The sequence below is a fragment of the Schistocerca cancellata genome, chromosome 1 (genome assembly GCF_023864275.1).
Source record: "Schistocerca cancellata isolate TAMUIC-IGC-003103 chromosome 1, iqSchCanc2.1, whole genome shotgun sequence".
In the NCBI taxonomy this organism is placed as follows: Eukaryota; Metazoa; Arthropoda; class Insecta; order Orthoptera; family Acrididae; genus Schistocerca; species Schistocerca cancellata.
The window spans coordinates 318,407,763-318,420,362 of record NC_064626.1 but is presented as its reverse complement, the minus strand read 5'-3'; the positions used below and the strand labels follow the sequence as shown (position 1 = coordinate 318,420,362).

At 43.0% G+C, this 12,600-nt stretch overlaps 1 protein-coding gene across 4 annotated transcripts in view; it reads right to left on the bottom strand.

Annotated features, from left to right (window-relative positions):
* The window catches only part of LOC126172942 (COMM domain-containing protein 4), a 551,734-nt gene that overhangs the window by 414,458 nt on the left and 124,676 nt on the right, over positions 1-12,600 (bottom strand). For all 4 annotated transcript variants that reach the window (XM_049920920.1, XM_049920918.1, XM_049920917.1 and 1 more), the window contains exon 3: positions 1,094-1,175. The gene's annotated coding sequence lies outside the window, so the exon portion shown is untranslated. The remainder of the gene's footprint in view (positions 1-1,093; positions 1,176-12,600) is intronic.

Sequence of the window (12,600 nt, the reverse complement as noted above, 5' to 3'; positions counted from 1 at the left end):
GGCGCAGAGTTTCTTGAAAGCTTACAATAGGCAAATGCAGAAACAATTTTCTTGGCAATGTTTTAACTGTTTTAAAATGAATCTAACTAAGTTTGTGCTGTTATCGTGCAAGAGACAAGTGACCACCAGCTCATGCCAGAAATTAATAAGCAGTCAAGGAAGTGGGTGGATGCCATCGACCTACATTAAAGAAGGCGAAGTCGGATTGATCTGCTGGGATGGTCGTGGTAACTGTATACTAAAATGCAAAAGATATTCATCTTATTGATTCCAAGAAAAAGAGTAAAAAGATAACTCGTGAGTACTAGGAAAATCTTCTGTAGCAAATGATCTTCAATCAGGACAAAGCACCTACACACAAAAGAGCTTTTAGAATGGAGACTCTTAGGATCAGAATTCCGAATTGATCAAACATCTCTCTGCTTTTCATCTACTACCACGTGTAAGGAAAATAGTGGTTGGTAAACTATTTGAGTCACGAGATTATGGAAGTTGGTAAGTATTTTGCACGCTGAGAATCATTCATCGGAAAAAAGGGTCAGCTACGGGGTTCAAAATTGGAAAAGATGTGCTTTTCTACATATAAAACTGTCCTTCACAATCAGGCCGAGAACATTCCACCTAGCGCTCTTGGAATTTGCAAAAGGGAAGGTTATTACAGTACACAATCTGGTTCTGAGTCATCTTCTAATTACGCTTCTTCCCTGGATTCTCGTGACGTATGATACTAAATTAAGTTTGACGGACTACACTAGATCACGATTTCCAGAGTGAAGATCACTTACGTTGAAACCGAATAAGCAGAAATGACAGCTCTCGCAGCAGGCATTTTGCCTTCCGAGAGGCATCTGTTTTGATTATGAACAGTACACCGCCATTTATCATCGGGTTAACATCGAGCAGCGCAAAACACCACTGCTATGTCAAACCCTTGTCGCTACGGCTACGCTTGATTCATAGGCCTACTGTATTCAGATTCTAGCCAGGATTGTACCGATTGCAGTTTCTGATGCAGGCAAGGAAGTGGCGTAATACTTCTCTTGCTCACTGACTGAGAACACAAACTATATACGTAGCCTCTTCCTCTACTTACCCAACACCAGGTATATGTCTGCTTCCACGATGCGTCCACCACAACGTCAGCAACCTGGTACTGGTGCCAGCAGCAGAATGACCTGAAACCAAAACGGAAGTGTAAGAACAGAAAACATTCTTCACGTCTACTTTTAATGGTAGCGAACTGGCGTTCACGAGTCTCACCTACGATACCTGGATGATACGAATATCACATACAATTCATGGGCTTGTTGCTCATTTACTGATGACGTCTTATTATTTATTTTCCTTGTTGTGGCATCCCTCAAACGTTACCTACAGAGCGAACTTGTTCGAAAACATCGGATGTTAAAAATAAGATTCTGGTGCCATACATTTACTCATACATACTAGCACACACCGCCATACACGTTTTCTTTTTACCCTCTCCTTCCAACCACCACACTCAATATCAACACCGACGTTGATGTCATGTTCCTTGATCTCAAAAAGTTATTTGATACAGTTCCTCGCTGTTGTCTCGTGAACCAAATAAGAGATTTGTAATTATCTTCAGGACATCCTTGTAGATAGAACCTCATACGTCGCTCATAACGAAACAAAATCATATTTCGGGAGCACCCCATGGGAGTGTTACAGGATCGTTACTGTTTACAGTCCAGATCAATGTTACATCATGACGTTTGCGAACGATGCTGTTATCAGTATGAAGGACGAAATGCCAGAAGACAGTAACGAAGTGCAGGACGGCCTGGAGGGGTTCCACGACTGATGCAAGAACTGGTTGTTGACCCTGAACATAAATAAATGCAAAATATTTCGCAAAAATAGGCGAGGGGATCCACCACTGTTCGATTACATTACTGGTGACAAAGCCGGACGATGTGGCCGAGCGGTTCTAGGCGCTTCAGTCTGGAGCAGCGCGACCGCTACGGTCGCAGGTTCGAATCCTGACTCGGGCATGGATGTGTGTGATGTCCTTTGGTTAGTTACGTTTAAGTAGTTCTAAGTTCTAGGGGACTGATGACCTCAGATGTTAAGTCCCACAGTGCTCAGAACCATTAGAACTGGCGACAAATCAATAAAGTACCTACGAGTATTTAGTGGAAATTGTAGGAAAAGCTGATGTTAGGTTGAATGCATTTTAAGTATCTTATGAAAATGTAATTCATCCACGGAAAACGTAGTAGCTTACAAAACGCTTCCAACTGATCCTTGAGTATTGCTCATCATTCGGGGACCATTACTAAGTGGATTAATAGAAGAGTTTCAAAAATGAGCGGAGTGTTTCGTCACGGGATCGTTTAGCCGGTGCAAGAGCGAGATGAAGATGTTCAACAAACTTCAGTGGCACACGCTACAAGAGAGGCGTTGTGCACCACGATCGGGTTCCCTGTAATTGAAATACGAACACAGCACATTCTGGACATAGTCGGGCAACATATTAGAACTACTTCCTCTCACATACCTCTCGCGAAATAACTACAACGTGCTCATAAGGAGGTTAACCGACAATCACTCTTCCCACGCGCTACTCGCAAAAGCAAAAAGGTAAATGATTAGTTGGGAAAGGAAGCAGCTGATAGCAGTACCATACTGATAGCAGTGCCGGAAGTACTCTCGGCTGCACACCGTAAGGTGGCTTGTGAAATGGCGCTGCAGTCCGGAACCGCAGGACTGCTACGGTCGCAGGTTCGAATCCTGCCTCGGGCATGGGTGTGTGTGATGTCCTTAGGTTAGTTAGGTTTAAGTAGTTCTAAGTTCTAGGGGACTTATGACCTAACATGTTGAGTTCCATAGTGCTCAGAGCCATTTGGCTTGTGAAATATAGAGATAGACGTAGACCAAAGCCACCACCACCACAAACACTTCAGAAATTTCTACTCTTTAGATAGTCCACTTCATAACTTTACATTATTTTGCTCTTTAGACCCTAGGCGTAATGGAAATTACGAAAATTTTATTTTGAAGTAGGCTTCGTACGAAATATCCAAAATATTATTAATTTTATCCATGACTGCTTGAGAATACTGTAGCTGATTGTTTAATTATCCGCGAGGAACAAAAATGCGTCAGCCACACAGATTTTGGAACAATAATTTATTTTCAGTTACTAGTTTCGAGCCAAGACCCATCATCAGACTGCAGCGAGGATTTCTAGAGCCGATTTCTGCCTGTTTTCCTGTAATTTACGTCCCTGTTGAAGGATGAAAATGTACAAATGCGTAAAAGAAATCCTCAGTACTGCCTGGTAATAGGACTAAAGCCAAAACTAGTTCTGGAAAAATAAATTACTGTTTAAAAATAGTGTGGTTGGTTGCTGTTACCTTCCTCAAAGAAAATAATAATTTTATAACAGTTACTGCAAAAGATGGCCACTCAACCAAAGAGTACCATAACCATTTGCCAATGGTTAAAAATTAGCAAAGCGTTTCTACATCCTTTGTTGTTGACGTCTTCACGCTAGTAGGTAACTGATGGCTAAACTTCACTAAAAGCTGTAGTAAGCTATTTATTACTTCGGATCGCAGAGGGCGACTGAAGATGATGTGCTGTGAATTCCCCGGGATGCATTTGCGCAGAGGTGAGTGCAAACCTTGCAATCAATGAAAGCTCTTTTCATGATTAAAAGGGAAGTGCCATATTATCAGGAGAAAGTTCCCGTGATACACTTCAGAGTCGTACCATGGTACAGATGAGACGATGATATTGATTTTAGAGCGCATAACCACCACCCTATGAAAATGTGAATCATAACCCTTGGTGCTATTCGACAAGAATAGGCTGAGTGTCGGCACCGGAATTCATCTCCTCTCTTCCCTCATCAACGTACAACACAAACATGACGCCACGCTGTGCACACACACATTACAGTTGGCTACACTTAGCCGCGACTCTCAAACATCGCGCGAGAGGGGCCAGTGTACGCGGAGAAAGAAAACCGAAATCTTTTTCTATTAGGCTGCCGGAGCCAGCCCTTGGGGACTGCTGCCCAACAATGCTCTGTGGCTCCTCATTTTTCACACATCTCTTGATAGTAAAGCGTCTCTTCTTGTTCACGTACGAACTAAAAGAATGTTATTTGTATTGTAGTGCTGCAGTAAGTGTTAAAAAACGTCAATATAGTTTGTGTTTAGTTATGTAGGGCAACAGATTGCCTAAGCTTATTACCTCACTGTAGCCAGCAAGAGAGACGCAATAATAACACAAGTTGCTAAATCCTAATCTTCAAGATAAAGTGATGAAATTTATCTGTACCCTGAAAAACTGATTACGTGCTAGGTCTTCTAAAGTAGTTCTTGGGGTTGACGGCGGAAATCACCAGATCGTGGTGCCCGATTGCTAGACGTATAATTCGCAGGCCCAACTAAACACCCGTACAGAGGGGATAAATTGTTTGTGACATTGCACAGAGGTGGTAGGTTTTCTGTGCGCTCCACGAACGAAGTTATAAAGGATGGGTGCCAAAATTTGTTTTGCAATGCGACTGCCTGGTTACCAAACTACTTTATGAACTTCCTCACGTATTTCACAGCTTATTCGTCAGTCACTTGTTCAGACTCTGAAGCGTCGAGTGTTGTAATGGATCTCCCAAAGAAATTTGTTGAAAGGGCAGTTTCGACTTTTTGCTTCATACCTATCGCTTTATGTCTTTATATAAAATAATCAAAAAAGACAGTTTTCAGAATAAAACACGAAGAACTACTTAATTACGCTGGCAACATAAATGAGGATACAACCATAATCCCCTCAAATTATGCTGAGATGCTAGAGACAGAACTGATTGGAATAAATGAGGACCTATGGGCCGCAAGTCTAAGTTTCAACGAGATAATGCATATATACATGCTTCTCCTACAACTAAAAACTGATTTGAAGATAAAGATATCGATATCGTGCACTGGTCTGCATTGAGACCAGATTTGACCCCGTGGAAAACTTTTGAGAAATATTTGCAACGAGTTTTTATCGCAATGGAAGGTACTTTGAGGCTGTATGTGAGCTGAAAAAAGCGATACTAGAAAAAGTGGGTGACAATTGCACTGCAAAACCTACAGGCCCTAACAAAATCAACGCCAAAGAGAATTTTTGAGATTATTAGGAAGAAAGGAGGCTGGACAAAGTGCTAACAATGCAATCACACAACAGGGCAGTGAGTGCCTTTATACCAATTTCCTTACAGGAAATGCAAACGCCTTATTTAATAGCTCGTTTTGTAATTCCATCATGATTGTTTATATCTTATATTTATTATGCAGTTCTCTATACTGTGCCTTCTCATCTCCGAATAACTACTGCAGCCAACATCCTTCTGAATCTGCTTACTGTATTCATCTCTTGGTCTCCCTGTACGATTTTAGCCCCCCCCCCTGCCCCCCTCACGTTTCCCTCCATTACTAAACTGGTGAGCTCTTGATGTCTCTGATGTGCCCTATCAACCGATCCCTTCTTTTGGTCAAGTTGTGCCACAAATTTCTTGTTTCCCCAATTCTGTTCAGTAACTTCTCATTAGTTAATTGATCTACCCATCTTCTGTAGTACCACATTTAAAAACTTTCTATTATCGTTTTGTCTAAACTATTTATCGTTCATGTTTTACTTCCATACATTGCTACACTCAAATAAGACTTCCTAACACTTAAATCTATATTAACACATCTCTCTATTTTCAAAAATCCTCTCTTGCCATTGCCAGTCTACATTTTATATCCTCTTAACTTCGGCCATCATCAGTTATTTCGCTGCCCAAATAGCAGAACGCATCTACTGCCTTAAGTGTCTCGTTTCCTGATCCACTTGTCTTATCATCACCCGATTTAATTCGACTAAACATCTGGGTTCGCGTTAGCGTTCATACTAGCGAGAGTGGGGACCGCAACCTCGCCCTGGCCTTCCTGATTTAGGCAATAGAAGAAATGTATTCGCAAATGCGAATACAATCAGATTCCAGCTGGACCTTGTCTTGTCATAAAATATTACATTCCAGTGCCTTAGTTTTTACGATTACAGCTGTCGATCGCAGCAGTGTCTGTTCCTTCAGACATGCATGCATGCCTAAAGGACGTTGCAAAGTATATCGTAAAAACACAGGAACTGCAGTATAGTATTCTTGATTGAGGTTTTCTGTGCTTTCCCAAGGCTGTTACCAGGCTGGTTCCCTAAGCAACGCCACGGTTGACCCCTATTCCAAACCTTGCTCACTTCGAGCAGCATCCCGAATTACTTCGAAGTCGAGGGAATGTTAAGTCTAGCCTTCTGCACTTGGTATGATCATCTCTTAGGCATATATGATTCGTATCTTCTTTCAGTAGTTCATTAAAATTCGCTGTTTCAGTGTTAAACTATAAATAAAAATTGCCAGTGTAACTGTAAGAAACCGCCTTCACTCCCATTGCCTTGTACGTCCGCTACAGCGCCTTATTATACTTACTGGAAGTCGCATGCACTCACATTCATCAACCTATGTTCGGCTATATTTCCAGAGAACATAGTTTCTCATGTTGCTACAAAAGATGCAACTTGATTTATTTCGCCTTAATTTTCAGACGCCTTCATCTGAATCTGATTATATTTCTTTGTACCCTCGCGAACCGCCCTCTTCAAGAGGGGCGACCGGTTCATTTACTTTCATACTGCAGTCCCTCTTCACCAACACCATAATAGTCGTCCTATCATGATTACATAATTCTGCCACTCGTTCTGCTATATAATTTGAATCATTGGTGTTCATTCCTTTAACCTTGTTTCGCTTTTGTCGATGTTCATCCAATATCCTCCTTTCAAGACAATGTCTATTCCGTTCAACTGCTTCTCCAAGTCCTTTGCTGTTTCTGACAGAATGACAATGACATCGACAAACCTCAAAGTTTTTATTTCTATCCCCTGAACTTTAATTCCTACTAAAAATCTTTCTTCGGTTTCCTTTACTGCTTCTTCAATGTACAGATTGCAGAACATCGGCGACAGGCTACAACCCTGTCTCACTCCCTTCTCAACCACTGCTTCCCTTTCATGCCCTTAGACTCTTATAACGGCCGTCTGGTTTCTGTAGAAGTTGTAAATGGCCTTTCGCTCCCTGTATTTTACCCCTGCCACCTTCAGAATTTGAAAGAGAGTATTCCAGTCAACATTGTCAAAAGCTTTCTCCAAGCCTAAAATGCTATAGAAGTAGGTTTGCCTTTCCTTAACCCGTACTCTAAGATAAGCCGAAGAGTCAGTATTGCCTCGTTTGTTCCTAAATTTCCCCGGAATCCACACTTATCTACTACTTACAGAATAAATTCGATACACATGTGCTTCAGAAATTGCACTATTACTTTCGTAGGAACCTCGCCTTTACACTGATTTCCACTGCTATACTGTCTTTCAGTCGTGCAGCATCGTGCAGCCACGTCACGTACTTAAGTCAGCAAATGGGTTGTTTGCAACAAACCTAGTATCTACACGGACTGTAACACCACGGAATGTTTATAAGGCGACAATTGTCGCGAGTGCCCTTGAAGTCGCAGCAGATGCGCACGGCATTGGTGCTTCCAAGACAGCACCGACACAGCAATGGCCATACAGCCTACGCCGTCCTTTCAGAGCAGTTCCAGTTCTCCAGACAGCATCATGTCTCGACGCTTCGATAACAGTGAGAGCTGGCAGATTACATCCGTCATTTTCATAAGGGCGGGAGGAGGGGGGGGGGGGGGTAGCACCTGGCGTGATGATATGCGGTGCCATTGGGTACCCAAAGCCAGTTGTTTGGACAGCAGCCATTACGTTTATAACGTGTTAGGATCGATGGCTGTGCCATATCTTCAAGGTCTCCGCGCGTTAGAGCTCAACAAGATAATGCAAGAGCGCGTGTTATTCTTGCTGTTCCGACACACCCCGATACAGAGTGTGCCCGACTGTCGCCCTCGACAGATCTCTCACATAATGAAAACATTTGGTGATGGATTGCCGAGAGACTGGCGCACCATCACTCGCCAGTTACTATAACTGATTAAGTCTCAAACGTAGCCGTACCTATCATTCTAACTCAGTTCGATCTACTGTATATCCAGCCAGGGTAGAGCCACTGTTACTCGCAAACATGTCACCTCTGTGTACTCAATTTTGCACCCTGAAAATATCCCCAAACTATCTAAAATCGCATCCTGAAAATATCCCCAAACTATCTAAAAACTTAATCATGTATTCTTCCTACTAAGTGTATAGACGCACAATAAGTGAAATTTTGTTATTTGCTATTCTACCTGCTGTCCCAGTTGTAATAGCCATCGAAGGACCGTTTCTTGTATTCACGTAGCTGCTTAGCAGACTTTCAGATGTATACACGGAGGTGACAGAAATGATAGGAGAGCGGTATGCGCATATACAGATGGCGGTAGTATCGCGTACACAAGGTACAAAACAGCAGTGCATTGGCGGATCTGTCATTTGTACTCAGGTGATTCCTGTGAAAAAGTTTACAGCGTAATTATGGCCGCACGACGGGAATTAACAGACATTTAACGCGGAATGATAGTTGGAGCTAGACGCATGGGACATTCCACTACGTAAATCGTTAAGGAAATCAGTATTGCGAGATCCACAGTGTCAACAGTGTACGCGAGAATACCACATTTCAGGTGTTACCTCCCACCACGCAACGCAGTGGCCAACGGTCTTCACTTAACGATCAGGGCAGCGGCATTTACGCAGAATTCTCAGTGCTAACGGACAAGCAACACTGAGTGAAATAATAGCAGAAATCAGTGTGGGATATACGACGAACGTATCCGTAAGGACAGTGCGGCGATATTTGGCGTCAATGGCACTTGGCAGCAGATGACCGACACGTGTGCCTTTGCTAAGAGCACGACATCGCCTGCAGCGCCTCTCCTGGACTGAAGGCCATATCGGTTGGACACTAGACGACTAGAAAACCATGGCCTGGTCACATGAGTCCTGATTTCAGTTGGTAAGAAGTGATGTTAGGTTTCGAGTGTGGCGCAGGCCCCACCAAGCCACGGACCCGAGTTATCAAAACGCACAGTGGAAGCTGGTGCTGGCTCGATAATGGTGTGGGTCCAACTGAACCGATCGTTGACTGTAAATGATTATATTCAGGTATTTGGGGACCATTTGCTGCCATTCATTGGCTTCATACCCCCAAAAAAATAATGGTTGGCTCTGAGCACTATGGGACTTAACATCTCAGGTCATCAGTCCCCTAGAACTTAGAACTACTTAAACCTAACTAACCTAAGGACATCACACACATCCATGCCCGAGGCAGGATTCGAACCTGCGACCGTAGCGGTCGCGCGGTTCCAGACTGAAGTGCCTAGAACCGCTCGGCCACCAGGGGCCGGCCTATGCCAAAAAACTATGGAAATTTTATGGATAACAAGCGACATGTCACCGGGCCACAATTCTTAGCAATTGATTTGAAGAACTTTCCGGATTGTTCGAGCGAATGATTTGGCCACCCAAGATAGCACGACATGAATCCCTTCGAACATTTATGGGACATAATCGAGAGGTCAATTCGTGCACAGAATCCTACACCGGCAACACTTTCGCACTTATGAACGGCTATAGAGGCAGCATGGCTCAATATTTCTGCAAGGGAGTTCTAACGACTTGTTGAGTCTATGACACTTGCAGCTGATGCACTCCAGCAGGGCCTCGTGGCCTCGACTTGCTGCATTTCGCCAGGCAAGAGGTGGTCTGACACGATGTTAGAAGGTATGACGTCACTGCTGTCACCTCAGTGTAGTTAGCCCATTAGGTCAGAGGGGAGTAGTTCTCGAGGGACCGAACGCAAACACCAGCCACGGCGGGTCACCGCGCCTGGCTGCTTGCCCCGACGTCAGTAGTTTCCCCTTGCACGGCAGTTTGCAACCCGCTCTGCGTGCGCTTTGTATGGCGTCGAGCGCACGGGTTCAGTTAGACTAGGGGCTGAACGAGAGAACCAAGTTACGATTCCGTTCTAGCGTTCATCCTACCAGTACCCAACGCCCCGCTGTATCATCTCAAAGACCATCTTCTGTGTGGCCGAGTCGACCAAACACAAAAATGATACTTTCTTGAAACGGCAATATTTTAAAGTCAAAAATAAACTTATATTCCGACGTCGTTTTCTTTAACTCAGCGTATTTACCCCGAACGGATTCCATTCCTCAACTGCATTTCGTATGGCAGTTAGAATTCTCAGCTACGGCTGACCTCATCATTGGACTCATAACGTTCTTTCGAAGTTTCAATACCTAAAACTTAAGAATGTGCGAATTTTAGTGAATAAGGAGAACGTATTTTAAAGTCATACAGCTGAGTTCAACCACGAGTTTTCAACACTTTCTAAAAAATGCAAATCATCGCCACGTCAAAAGAATTTCTTTCACTTTTCCAGAAATCTTCTCGAGTATTATCAGTTCCAATCATCAAGAAGAGTTCCGTAGTATAACCCATCAGTTTTGCCTTTTGTAAGGTAGTCCATAAGAGAAATCCCTTTTGCATCGTAGAAAGGAAAATTGACAAAAAAATAGGACTCTTGCAGATGAAATCGACTCCGCCTTTACCGGCGCAAGGTCACGGAGTTCCACCCATTGTTGTCCACTGCTTCCATTCTTGTCGCAGGAAGGAATAAGGATGATTGGGATTTATCGCCCCCATCAACGAATTAAGATGGATAGAGGTGAGAATCTGCTGACTCTTTTTGCGAGGAACCGTCTCGGCATTTGCCAGAATGAATTTAATGAAGCCCAAATCTGAACGGCCGGATGAGAATTTTGACGCCTTCCTCTCATGTGCGAATCTGGTGCGCCACCTCGCCAGGTTTTATGGAGTGTAGAAGTCTACAGACATCTCAGTCACAAAAAGGAAAAGTCGTCGTACAAAATTAGTTGGAAATTTTTTTTGATTGATGAAGATACTGTAGAGAATTTTGATCTCGCATCTGGCTTTGGTAAACATACAGTAAATGCAGCACCTAATTTGCACAAGCTTTTTCATAGTTAACTTTCCATGTCAAATGTAACGTATCTCTGCAGTAGTCTATTTTACAACTGTTAATCGCCCACCGTTCATTATTTTGTGGATTTATTTTCGGTTTCTTCATATTGGTTCCATCTTTGGGACGTCCATTAGGCGTACCATTTTCAAGAGAAATTCAGTCTTTTTTTTTTTTTTATTCGGCACCACATATCTTAACTGCTGGAGCTCAAGAAACAGACTCGTTATGAAACTTCAACTATGGACGAATCTCGTTAGTGATAAACACTCCATGGCAAAGAATGTTATGACTACACGGTATTCCAGGTCCTCCATTTGAATGAAACACACAGCTTTAAAAATCCGCGTAAACAAAATTATGCCAAGATAAAATTCAATGTCAATTCTGTGCCACGCCTTACTTCGTATTAGGTATAGGACTAAATGTCTGCTTCCTACACCTAGACCAAGTACCTACCACTACCTGAAAACTGTACTAGCTCGTCCAGCTCTAGGGTAAGGGAACGGAGTGATACCGTTAAAACAACAATACACTGAACACAAACACTGCACAGACATTTATCTTCATTCACAGTTTAAGCGGGTGCATATGTTTAATGGTGTCTGTTATGTTCGTACGTACAGTACGCCACCCGGAGTAGGATTTACGACGTGCTGAGAGATGAAAAATATATTTAATCCAACCGCACCATTTAACGCACAGTTTACCACTATATTACTACAACCGAGAGAAAACCAGCAAAAGCCGAATTCACGCCGCCGCTAAAAAAACTGACACGCGTGTTCCATCGCTCCCATTTTGCTACGAATTAGCGTTTCGATTCGATTGTGACAACAGCAATACCAAATTATAAGCGTCTAGAACAACTGCAATTACAATGCTTGAGTAATTACCCATTCATAGGACACGACGCGCGAAGATTGAATCTATTGGCAAGTAGCATTCGAGACTCGATACATATTGTGAACCTGAAGTGCAACGAGAAAAATTCAGAGATTGTTCGGTGATATTTTCTGTGTACTCTAGTATTAGGGACCCATGGTCTTTGAAGTTTAGTTGCAATGTCGATGCATTTCGTTTGACTTCTTACCTCCATTTACCTTTATATCTGTAATGCACAAAAAATATCTGCCAAAAAGTGGGAACGTCAACGTTATTTGCTTGGAAACAAAATATTCTTTTGATTTCTGCGTAATAAATCACCAAAACTGATAGCCCGATACAATGACACTTGGGAAATTAGACGGCTGAAAGGTGTTTTCTATACTGAACAGGCGGCCTCTGTGACCGAGCGGTTCTAGGCGCTTCAGTCTGGAACAGCGCGACCACTACGATCGCAGGTTCGAATCCTGCCTCGGGCGTGGATGTTTGTGATGTCCTTAGGTTAGTCAGGTTTAAGTAGTTCTAAGTTTTAGGGAACTGATCAGCTCAGATGTTAAGTCCCATAATGCTCAGAGCCATTTGAACCAACCATACACTGAACAGGTGACTCCTGCAATCATCTATGGAATGCACATACAGAGTTAAGAAATGTGGTGCCGAATTATAAAATGACT